This window comes from Homarus americanus, unplaced genomic scaffold (genome assembly GCF_018991925.1).
Source record: "Homarus americanus isolate GMGI-L3 unplaced genomic scaffold, GMGI_Hamer_2.0 scaffold50564, whole genome shotgun sequence".
Classification (NCBI taxonomy): domain Eukaryota; kingdom Metazoa; phylum Arthropoda; class Malacostraca; order Decapoda; family Nephropidae; genus Homarus; species Homarus americanus.
This window is the reverse complement of record NW_024715014.1, coordinates 5,593,833-5,606,771: the sequence shown is the minus strand read 5'-3', so window position 1 is coordinate 5,606,771 and position 12,939 is coordinate 5,593,833. Positions and strand designations below refer to the sequence as shown.

The 12,939-nt window shown below is 43.3% G+C and overlaps 1 protein-coding gene across 1 annotated transcript in view; it reads left to right on the top strand.

The window, feature by feature from the left end:
• The window catches only part of LOC121854327, a 77,978-nt gene that overhangs the window by 22,029 nt on the left and 43,010 nt on the right, over positions 1-12,939 (top strand). The gene's annotated exons all lie outside the window — the stretch shown is intronic.

The window sequence follows — 12,939 nt, the reverse complement described above, 5'->3', positions numbered from 1 at the left end:
ATGATTAAGCACCCTGTAACGGTTAGGTCAGGTCAGCGTGTTTAACTGAAATACCCCGGGGTGCTTAATCTTCACGTGCTCCAACAATAGATGCAGGTTGGTTGCTAACTTTAATATAAATTATTTTACTCTACTTTTATTTCGTTCAAGTTAAAACCGACATTTGTAAACTATTTATTTGTTTGAGACTTGAAGGATAAGGTAACACAATTTGGGTATTTGAATAAACTGAATGATATATAAGATTCGTTCTTTCGGCCCCAGGTGTTGGAGGCACCATCTGGTCCGCATTTTGGCGCGCAAACCTCTTGGCCTGGCGGAGTTGAGGTGAGGTGAACCGTTCGCTCGGCCCTCTGTCGACTCTTGACCCCGTTGGTTACGCCTCTGTGTCACGCATGGCTGGGTTTTGCCCTTGGGATGGGTAGAAGTAATTATCCAATTTAGTTAGCCCCAGAAGGGTCCAAAACGCCGTCGAATAGCTACCGAGGAGTGTTTACGTGAGGCGCATTGGTATGATACAGTACAGTACGCAGCTCCAGCGGGAGGCAGGAATGTTGATCATTGTTTAATATCTGTGAGGAGACACTTAAGTTATTAGATGTTGAAGGTATTTAGTTGTGTGCGTTTGTGTCTATTTTTTGCGTTTACAAGATTAATTATCAAAGATGTAATAAGAGGATAACCTTATTTGGGACAGATAAATTTTATCGTCTTTTCATAAGGTCAAAAGATGAACAGTAAGGAAGAGTCGCCGTTCATGTGCTTGGTTAGAGATTCAGGTGCTGGTGCAGGGGGAACACAACCACACAGCGGAAGGGAAACCTGTCCCGCTGGTGGCTGGAGAGGGTGGTGGTGGTTGGGGAGCCAGACAAAGACCCCCCCCACCCCTCCGACACTGGTAGGGTGGGGGGGGGGGGTACACCTGCCCTTCCTGTGGTAACGGTGTTGGAGTGGTAACGAGGTTTGTGAAAATCTGAATCTGTACAGGAGATTTAGTAAACAAAAATTGACCGAATGTTTTGAATATCGTCAGGAGAGTATTAAAGGTTCCCTGTGATGCTGTAGTACAAGTAAGATAGATTGATGAGTAGTTACGGTCACGGGGATAATGTTGTTTACCCATCACTGAGACTCAGGGATGGAGGGAGGGACCAGGCCAACCAACAAGTGGCTTAGATGAGTGACAGTGACGGTTTGTTATTGTTGACAAATGAGTGACAACAGAGACCCGCTAATATAAGGGTTTAGTTGTCCAGGGATAATTCTTTACATTCATATTTCCGCTTTGTGTCCTGGCGATATCTCTAATATTTCAGCGGATTTTCTATCAATATATTAAAGCTGCTTCAATGTAATCCTGCGGTGGGTCCTCCTGCTCACCATATTAGGATATTAATTTTCTACCCTTTTCTTGGCTGTGTCTTTTATAAGTAATAAAAATGTCTACATGATTTTTTTTTTCGTAGTGATGGTAAATATTGTGTTGTAGTAGGAAGTAATTCAAGAGTTGTGAGGGAGAGGAAGGGTTTTGTGGTGTAGTGAAACATCCAGGTTGTTCATCAGTGACTCATTCTCCAGGTTGTTGATCAGTGACTCATTCTCCAGGTTATTCATCAGTGACTCATTCTCCAGGTTGTTCATCAGTGACTCATTCTCCAGGTTGTTCATCAGTGACTCATTCCTCAAGTCATACCTAATGAACGCCTCACTTATGGTATACTCTTATTATAATTAGTTATGTGTGTGTGTCGTTGCTGTGTCGGGTGGTATTATTGGTTGGGTTAATGCCATTTGGTGTTGGGTATTTGTAAATATTCTCTTAGTTCTCGTTTTCTGATACACGAACTTTTCTAATCTTCATATTTTCATCTGCAAATTCTTTTCTGATGACTGTTTTTAGAGTTTGGCAATTATGAATCATATTAACCCTTTTGAAGACGATAGTTTAATCTCTTGAATACAACGGTTTAACCATTTGAAGACTGGTTTAACCCTTTGGATACTGGTTTAACCCTTTGAAGACTGGTTTAACCCTTTGAAGACTGGTTTAACCCTTTGAAGACTGGTTTAACCCTTTGAAGACTGGTTTGATCCTTTGAAGACGATGATTTAACCCTTTGAAGACTGGTTTAACCCTTTGAAGACTGGTTTAACCCTTTGAAGACGATGATTTAACCCTTTGAAGACTGGTTTGATCCTTTGAAGACGATGATTTAACCCTTTGAAGACTGGTTTAACCCTTTGAAGACTGGTTTGATCCTTTGAAGACGATGATTTAACCCTTTGAAGACTGGTTTAACTCTTTGAAGACTGGTTTAACCCTTTGAAGACGATGATTTAACCCTTTGAAGACTGGTTTAACCCTTTGAAGACGATGATTTAACCCTTTGAAGACTGGTTTAACCCTTTGAAGACGATGATTTAACCCTTTGAAGACGATGATTTAACACTATGAAGACTGGTTTAACCCTTTGAAGACTGGTTTAACCCTTTGAAGACTGGTTTAACCCTTTGAAGACTGGTTTAACCCTTTGAAGACAGGTTTAACCCTTTGAAGACGATGATTTAACCCTACAGGACTCAAAGGGTTAAACACTATTATTATTAGCATTGAGGTTAATTAAGCCCCGCCATGCTGTAGGAGACCGCGTGGGGGAGTGGTCGTCAACTTGGTGTCAAGAGCAAGTAGTGAAGATAGTGTTAATGATGAGACTGGATATTCTCACCGGTCTCCTCATGTTAACTTTGGTACGTATGGAACACCCTCGAATAATTCTCAGAGCTTAAGAGTGTGTGTGTGTGTGTGTGTGTGTGTGTGTGTGTGTGTGTGTGTGTGTGTGTGTGTGTTGCTTTGTGTTTTAAATGTGCAGTAAACTATCGATGATCTTCTGTTCATTATGTTAACTATATTAATGTTATCTCGATGTTTAGGTGATTTTTTTTTAAATGTTGATACGTCTGAGATTTTTTCTTATTCGTGAAAATCTGATAAGGCGTCAACAAATATTTCTCCTTCTGTTGTTATTGATGATGTGTATGAGATATGTCCTTTGGCGTCTCTCTCTCTCTCTCTCTCTCTCTCTCTCTCTCTCTCTCTCTCTCTCTCTCTCTCTCTCTCTCTTGTATGTGTGCCGAACAACTTTTAGACAACAGGAAGACTCACAAATTCTCCTCTCACACCTCCCTGACCCGTACCCGTTAGGCGATGGTGGTGGTGATAGTAGTAGTAATGGTGGTGACGGTTGGTGGTAGTAATAGTGGTGATGGTGAGTGCTAGAAGGTGATACTAGTGGTAGAGTAGGGCTCAGGTACAAGGTGTTGGGTGTCACCAGGTGTACGAGGCGGCCAGACCATCCTATAGTCGTCCAGGTAGGAATGACGAGACACTTGTTGAATAAATAGTGTCGTGGTGTAACGGCATAGCAGAAAGAAGGGTGGGTGTGTGTGTGTGGTAGATAAAGGTCATTATGGTGGAGAGTATAGTGTGGTTGTGGTCTCTCTCTCTCTCTCTCTCTCTCTCTCTCTCTCTCTCGGGGTAGTTATTATTTGCAGCGATAGTGAAGGAAATAAACTAAGCGTCGTAGTACTAAGATACGATGTTATATGAAAGAGATAAACTAAAGCCAAATAAGTTGTCAGGTCCCGATGAGATATTTACCGGAGTATTAAAGGAATGTGAGGAAGAGCTTAGTATACCTTTTGGCGAGTGTGTTTAGCATGGTATTAAAAATCGGGCGTTGTACTAGAATCATGGAGGATAGCGAATGTGATGCCGATTTTCAGAATGGGAGAAAGATTACTGTCTTAACTATCGTCCAATCAGTTTCATTCAAGCGATTTCGAACTGTGGACGATGGATACGACTATGATGTGGTTAACTTTAACTTTAGCAAAACATTTGATTTGATAACTCACGAAGGACTGACACAAAAAGCACTTGGTACTGGAATGGATGGAGTTCTGGATGAGTGGAACAATATACTAAACGATATCATTAACTCGAAATCGTTGGGAAGCTTCAAAAAATAGACTGGGCAAAGTATTATATGAGTGATGAAGGCTGGGTGTATACGAGGCTGCGTAGTATTGACCAATAGGCCTACTACTACTACAGCCTCCTTCATTCTTAAGTTCTTATTCTCGTGGTCATCAGCTAGAGAATGTCAGGGAGAAGAGAAAACGCCCAGATGCAGGGAAAACCACGACTATTCAGGGGAAAAACCCGAGTGTGGTGCCCTGAGTCTGGGGAATATTGATCTTACAGTCTCTCAAGCATGAAAATCTTCCTCCAACTGGTATGTCGTGTTTGTTGATGATTATTGATATCTGGTGTCATGTTTTGTTATTGTAAAGGAATGAAGAATGAATTGTCGTACGTTTGTGTGATAGATTATTAATATTATTAGTGCAAATGTGATTATTGACGTCCTTGTAAATTTAAATAAAACCCTTGGAAGTGTGCCGTGGTAACCCGGTATCGAGGAAGCCACAGCAGGCAGGCGCGCTTACAAGCACCTGAGTTTCGCGTGAGTGGTGGTGGTCGGTTAGTCACAAGAACTGTCCCTGCTTGACGGTCGTGTCTACACCTCCAGGGACGAAAGTTTGGCTACCTGGCGGGCGTTCGTCTCGTCACAACCCTATGAAAATATTGAATCATTATCTGTGTATTATAGTGAGAATTAAGTGGTTATGTTCCTACTATGTGTGGGCGAGGTGAGGAAGTTGGCGTTATGGGTATTGGCACTGACGGGGTATAGGGAATATTATGACCCCACGCCCGACACACCATTACGACCTACCGTACGAGAACTGAGGAAACGATTTATAAGTAAGTTATTATCATTATTATTATTAGTGTTGCTATTATTGTTATTATTTATTATTTTTATTTTATTTACCCTGAATCATAAATTTACTGTTGTTAAAATAATAAAAGTTACGATGCCTACTTGAAGAAATATTGGCAGTGAAATAGTCGATAAGTTTGTGAATGCCGTAGATGCAAGACACCGGCTAAGGCGACTCGCTGTTCCTGACTTATGTGAGGGTTACACGCCTGAGTAAGTCGCTGACGAGGTGAAGACACACACACCTGTCATTGATGTTGTCTTGATCCTTGGAGGCGCAGACGAGGTGGTGACCCGCTTACACTCACAGCCACACCTGTTTTAGTCTCAGCCACACCTGTTGTAGTCTCAGCCACACCTGCCAACTAGCCCCTCATTGCCAACTACTCATGGGTGTGAGGAGAGTTGATTGTAGTGATGATGGTAATGGATGATCTAGACTCTGTGTGACTTGACGGTGTGGTGGGTGATAACAATGGTGGCAGTAACAATAAGACGAGACAGGTGGTGGTAACAATAGCTGTGTTCTAATGACTTGTTTCACTCTTGTCATGGTTAGCCTATGAGCGGAGGAGCTGTGTGTGTGTGGTGTGTGGTGAGTGAGTGAGTGTGTGGAGGCTGGTGTGTGGGGCGGGAGGGAGGAGAACACTAAACTCGTGTCATGTTACCCTGTCACCCTGTCCTCTATCATGATGACACTGGAGGTCGTTGTCATTAGATAGCTTACAATTTTAGAAAGGTCAGGTCAGGTCAGGTTAGGTTAGGTTAGGGTAATTTTATTTTGTCTCAGTGTTATCATAAAGTTAAATGGAAGTCACAAGTAGATAGCAGCTATTTCTTATGTAGGTGTGGGTTATATATACTTTACACCAGCCTGACGCTATTCTTCATTGGATTTTGTTTTTGTTGTAAATGAAGCGAACTCTGAAATTATTGTTATCGTTGTTATTATTGATTATTAGTCTTATTGTTATTATTCTTAGTATTGTTATTGTTGTTGTTATTATTATTATTATTATTATTATTATTATTATTATTATTATTATTATTATTATTATTATTATTATTATTATTATTATTATTGTTGTTGTTTTTGTTGTTGTTCCCAGAGAGTATGAATTTATTTTATAATTTTAGAGACGTGAGGAAGAAGAGGAAATCACAGAGATGGATAAATAAAACAAATGTAAAATACACTATAATTATTGCCGGCTCAGATGTCGAGTCGAACCGGTTTGATAGCGGCGTGGGTGTAGGGGGAGGAGCAAAAGGAGGGGCGATAATGAAGAGAATAATAAACAGGAGGGGGAGGAAGAGCAACATCAGAGGAAAGAGAGGAGAAATAAAAAAAATGATGAATGGCAAAAACAAGACAGAAAAATAAATAAAATAGACTACAGGAGGGGGAGACAGTTTTCGGTGTTCAGGAAGAGAGGAGACGGGGGACTTGTTTTCGGTGTTCATATAACAATAACATAACATTACAATAACAAATAACAACAACATAACATACTAATTATAACATAACTCTCCAAGGTAAGGTGTTTTAATTAATCATCAGGTGAAGTAAGATATAGGGGTAGGGGGCGAATCTTCAGGTGATCCCAGACGCTCTCCCAGCCACCAGTATACAGAGGTGAATGTGCACACCAGCGAAAACACGGTTAATTACGTTGAATTTGTACAACAGGTGAGGTGGAATGACGGTGGAACGCGATGTGGTAAGAAGGAGGGAGGGTTGTTACCTGTCCCCCTTCCTCCCCCCTTTCCTTTTTCCCTTCCCCCTTCCTCCCTCCTTCCCTCTTCCCCCCCTTTCCCTCCTCCCCCTTCCCCCTTTAGGATGTTCCTCTCAGGGCTGGGGGTAGAGTTAAGGGGGATGGTAGTGTTATTGGTGGTTCTTTGTCTCCGGTTGGTAAGGCGCATCACGGCACCACCACCACCGTACTACCACCACCATCCTATCACCACCTCCCTGCCACCACCCTATATGATGATGATGATTCTGCATTACTCAGAATTTTTTGATGGCGCCTGGCCTCTCGGGGGGGTTGTTCTCGTCTGGCCTCTCTCGGGGGGGGGGGTTGTTCTCACTTGGCTTCTCGGGGGGGTTGTTCTTGTCTGGCCTCTCGGGGGATTGTTCTCGCCTGGCCTCTCGGGGGGTTGTTCTTGCCAGGCCTCTCTCCGTGTATCTGTTGTAATTACTGATGAAGATTCTGTAGAGTCAGTATTAAAGGTATGCTGGAAGTAACGCAGGTAAAGGTTTATGGGTTAAGTTTTTATACCCGAGTGGTCTTTTCTTCATTTAAGAAAATAAACCATTGCATAAATGGGGAGGGAGGGTCACATTAGGCACCCCGGGGTCACCACTACGATGCTCTTCCTAGTCCCCTTCGTCCCTGTTCACCCAGCAGCACAGTAGGTACCTGCTGTAAGTCGAAATTTGCGAATTCGTATTCAGGGACAAGTTGTTGGAACTTCCAATAACGTGCTTAGACATAAACCATTGACTCTTCAGGCTTCTACGCCCTGGACTCTTCAGGCTTCTGCGCCCTTAACTCATGAGACATAAGGCAAGCATGAACTTGGCATGCTGCCCTGTTGGGCGTTTTAAACGCTTCTGCGCTTCACCTTACACAAGAATATAGGGGGGTGCCCAATAAATAAAAAACAAAATGTGTAGTGAGCTTCGTGAACACACGTTTGGCGTGGTTGAGTGACTGAGCAGGACTCACCATTATACAGCAAGGTAATGGCCTGGAGCCGGGTCCTTACTGCTGACCTAGCCAGGGCAGAAAGGCTAGAGGTCAGAGGTCATTTAATAGGTAAGGAGATTACCACTTGCATCAACATTAAAGAGAATAAACTAGACACATGCTCGTAGTTTAATTACCGTGGACGATGTAATTATACAAACATAATTTGCTTGTTTGTAGTTTACATTATGTAAGTATTACTCTGTTAGGCAGGAACTAATACAACGTAATGTACAGGAAAGTGTTCTCTGTAAATGACGGTCTGTTTAGGTAGTAACTCTGGTATGTGAACCGTAGTTAGAATAAGAAATTTGATTGTACCTGTGAACCGAGTTGTGAGGTTGGTGGTGGAGCCTAACTCAACCAGGCCAGGACAGGTGACCTTGGGTGGGCAGAGGGTCACATACCTAGCGTACCTGTGGCTGGGGTAGTGAAAGTTTGGTATGCTGCGCCGCGTATCGTCACCACCATAACACACACATCCTCTTGGACTATGACACATGGGTGTAGTTGTGATCTGGTTTTGTATTATTCTACCAGTGTTGTCAGGGTGTGTAGTATAGGTGTGTTGAGCGTCATTCCGTGCTTGGAGCGGTGTCATGCTTGTCACCACCACCACCACAGCGGCTCTTCAGTAGACTCGATCACCCAAACTGCATTTTTGAGGCCCGCTGTATGATATAAGAATTTGTTTACTTATATATTGATTGTATTAAGTCGCCAATATTTTCGTCTGAATTCATTTTAATTTATTATTATTGTTGGTTGATTATCATTATTGAACAAATAGAAACTGGCCTTGATTTGTGTGTAGCAATAGGTAGTGTGGTGAAACAGGTAAGCGGCTAGTGGGCTATTGGGTTTGCTGCTAGTATTAAGTCGTTAGTGTATCTGTTATCTTGATGTACCCGCTAGTACACTCATTTCTCAGTGGTGGTGGGGTGTGATTAACGACCATGCAGCCCTTAAGGTCGCTGAACTACACCTTTCTCCCGTACAACCTTATACTTTCTCTCGACAGGATGCCCACTGGTCGATCAGGGAGGTCGGGGTAATTAGTCGGGGGAAAATATACCGACTGGTCAGGTGGTGGGAGAGCGCGACGTCCCATCACTTTCAAATTTCGGGTAACCTGAAGATTAGACACCCCATCAAGTATTAGCATCATGGCCTTTTGACGTCTGTAATGGTCACTTAATTTTGAGTTAATTATACACATTAATAAAGTTCAGAATATATATAATCACAGTGTAACGCTTGGTTTTTAATGACAGAACTATAACACAGCAGCAGGAGATACTGTGATTATCAGTCCCCTGGCAACACGCTACCAACCTGGGGCTTCCTGCACTGTCTTGTTATTCCGCGCGAGAGAAAGTTACCCTTGGCACAGCTTTTCACGCCAGGCTTCCTCAAGTGTATAGCTCCCGGGTTTCTTAGCTTATTATTATTACTTTTTTTTATTCAACAGTAGCTTTCCAGAACACACTCCTCTCCTGGGTGTAGATGAAAACTGGTTCATAAAAGTTTACAACAGAATTAATGCATCAATATTAAATTACATAACGTATTTCCTCGTTTTGTCTTCCTGGGAAAAAAAAAGTTGTGATCAGTGGTTAGTGAAGACTTGTGGTGCTCCCCTCGCCATCCATCACGCCGTCAGGCAGTATGATGTAATGGGTTAGGTCAGGTTAAGGGGGTGGGGGCTGTGGCTGCCTCGGTAATAATGTGACTTATTACAGCTCCCGGGGCGGGCTGTGTCGCGCATGACCCTGATATGGGGTTGAAAGGATCCAGAGAAAGTAGTGGGTTAGGTTAGGTTATGTTAGTGAGGAGGGTCTGGCGGTCACCTTCGCTACTGTGTGGTGAATGACCCGCCCGGATTCACCCTCCTGGCGCCATCACGAGTTTCTCCAACATCATTGTGACTTTCTTCATGTAAATTAGTCATGTTGTGGAGTGTACTGTGGGTCACGCCAGCAGTGCAGTTTACTCGACCACTTCAGTTGACCTGCAGACCAGCCACAATAAGACGCCTCCACGCCTTGGTGTAGAGAATGCCGCCCATATCTTACGAACACAAAGATAATGCTGGCAGGGGATTTTAGACGAATTTTTTATTTCGACTGTACTTTAAACCTGTACAGTACATACCCAATACTAGCCAACAGTGAACTGACCGACAGTCCAACCCGCTAGTTAGCTAACAGGTGGTGAAGAAATTATAGAACAGCTGCAGTTATTACCGGTGGCAGTATATAACTATTGTATGCTGTAGTTAACTTGTCCACTGTATAACTTTGGTATAATCTGTCACTAAGCCCCAGGTCATGGTCTTTTGTGCTACATAGTGAGTATAATAATGTAGCCGCTACCGTCCACAGGCAGGAGAGTGGAAGACTTGAGAAAGGAGAGGAGGCTTGTGAGAGGCAGGGAGGAGGGAGAACTTGTGAGAGGCAGGGAGGAGGGAGAACTTGTGAGAGGCAGGGAGAGTTTTCATATACCTTCCTATACAGTATGTGTGTTGGTGCCATACAAAGCAGTGATACAACAGGTTAGCTTTAAAAACACAGACATACATTACGTTGGAGAGCCTGTGATGTAACCCAGTGAGCCGAGACGAGCACGACCAGGTTAAAAAAAAAAATCACGCATAGAAGGAAGTCGAGGAGATGTGTCAAGTGATAGGGCCATGTTACCGGAGTGGCCACCACCTTAATCCGGGCTCAGGGGAGGGGGTTGTAAGGGTGAAGGGGAGGGGGGTTAAGGAGATCTTGAGACGGTCTCTGAAGATCCTCCAGGGGTCTACCAGTGTCACGTTAACAAATGGGGATTACTCAGGATTTGGGGGATTTAGGAAGGTGAAGGATTTATAGGAACTTGTAGTCGGTCCAATTGCGTGGTTGAGTAAGGAGGATGGTGAAGGATTCTTTATTTGTTTGAGTACAGGATATGAGGAATCAAGGCTGTTCGTCGCCATATCACACGGGGGGCGGTTCGTGTGAGAGAGATTAAGAAGTTATAGTATTATACGTGTAACTGGAAATAAGTGAAGATCGATCAGGTACACTTTCAGGGGCGCTCCACTTCGTTACCACCAGATGGACTCGAACTGGTGACTGTCGGGTCGGAAGGTGATTGCTACTCGTATTTCCACTGGGCCACCGAACCCTGCAGCTGTGATCTATATACATATTTCCTTGATAAAAACTGAGAATGAGAGGTGTAGTCACGACACATTAAGCTGGGTTGTTGTACACTGTTACATCTCTTATAACTAAATAATTGATTGGCTCACCTGAAGATTAGACAACCTAGCTTATTTCACCTGGAGCTTAATTATCATAGGGTGATCTTTTTCAGGTGAAGTAACTTGTTGGTGTATGATCTTGAGGTGAGGCAATCAATTCTTTTCACCTTAAGGAGCAACCATTCTCAACTATACTTGTGATTATTTTAGATGTTCGACCTTACATATATACTTACATATTCCTCACCATTAATTTTTACTTCAAGACAACTAAATAAAACACTTTTATACGAGGAATAATGTCGCTTAAACACATCTTTTAGGTTAAGGGCAAACTTGACTGTCATGGGAGGGGGGTGATGTATTGTTTGCACCTCCCCCCACCCCCTCCTCCCCCCCTCCACTGGCTAAAGATGAAGGTGGTGGAGGGAGTGAGATATGGTAAGGGTTGGGGACTGAGGAAGGGATGGGGAGAGGGAGGGAGGGAGGGTCACATTAGGCACCCAGAGGTCACTTACGACGGTGCTTCAGGCTGTATTCTTCACCTGCTGGTCTTTCGTGTTCTATACATTTACTTAATTATGGTGTTGATAATTGTTGTAATTTATTTCCATGAATGACATTAACTTAACGTTTTCTCGCTTCTAATCTTAACTGAAGTTCAATATCCACTCCACTTGAATACGATAACTCGGGTATTTGTGTACGATAACTCGGGTATTTGTGTACGATAACTCGGGTATTTGTGTACGATAACTCGGGTATTTGTGTACGATAATCCGGGTATTTGTGTACGATAACTCGGGTATTTGTGTACGATAACTCTGGTATTTGTGTACGATAACTCGGGTATTTGTGTACGATAACTCTGGTATTTGTGTACGATATTTACAAATCAGATGAGTATGATAATTTGAGAGTTCATTAAGACATCGACAGGTGACACAATGTAACGTAAGTGTGTTGATAGGTATCGCAAGGTAACATAAGTGACAGTGTAACGTACAGTCGGTGTCACAAACTGTAATTAGCCTTGTTACTGGCTCCGTCAACAGTGAACCGAGCCAGAACAGAAGAGATGAAGTGAATCAGGTTTGTCTGTGGTCTTGTTACGTCTATCCAGAGCTATCAGTTAATGTTTGTTCCTGTCTTGTTATTGTCTGTGTGTTGCTCTTTATCATCTTTAATACTACTTCTCTCTCTCTCTCCATTTCATACAAGTTCTTCCCCCCCACTAAGTGTTGAAGTAGACAGTGCCAAGAGGCTGTGAGGGGATGGGGGAGGGGGGGTCCAGGGTGCCGTGAATTATTACACGGCCAGGCAAACTACAGCAGTCTCTGATTAACTAACGGGTACAGTTGTAAGTTGAATTGTTTAACTTGGCTGGCGGCCAGTTCATGTTTCTGTCATGATATAACCATTCATTTTCCCCACTGTGTACGTCTACCGCTATGTTTGTGCAGGGTGTAACACAACCCAGAGTTTATGCCACGGTCAGCCACCAACACCAGCTCACATTCTCTCTCGTATCAGGTTTTTGAGAGAATTATGCAACATTCAATCCTTTTTATCTGCCGCTGCCGTCGGGTGTCTGGCTTTGCAACGTAATAGCATTAACATGAGGGCGGGCGTGAGGGAGGCGCTGCAGGCCGGGTCTTCATTGTGGTGTGGGACTTGGCGCTGGTGGCCAGGAGTGTCTTGTGCAGGACCTCTAGTATGTGATCTAGAACAAACAGTGTCTGACTGGTTCTCCGGTGAGCTGGAACTGCCGTGAGCTCTGCTGTTGTCTCCGAGTGTTCTAGAAACGTAATTGGTGCCCACAGGCAGACCTGGAGGTGCCTGCCGGTAACCATTAAGTAATAAGGGAGGTCACAGGTTGAATCTCTATAGGAAAGTTTGGTTGGATAAGGAACTATTGATCATATCGTCCGCATGGTTGGTGGTTGTATCTCTTGTTCTTGTAAATATTTATCAAACCTGGAACATTCCACATACATGGACATACCTGCACGTCACCATGAACAAAGGCTAGTAACTGTACCACTAATGAACACTGTGGGGACATCTGACCCTGAGAAGAATAAAAACA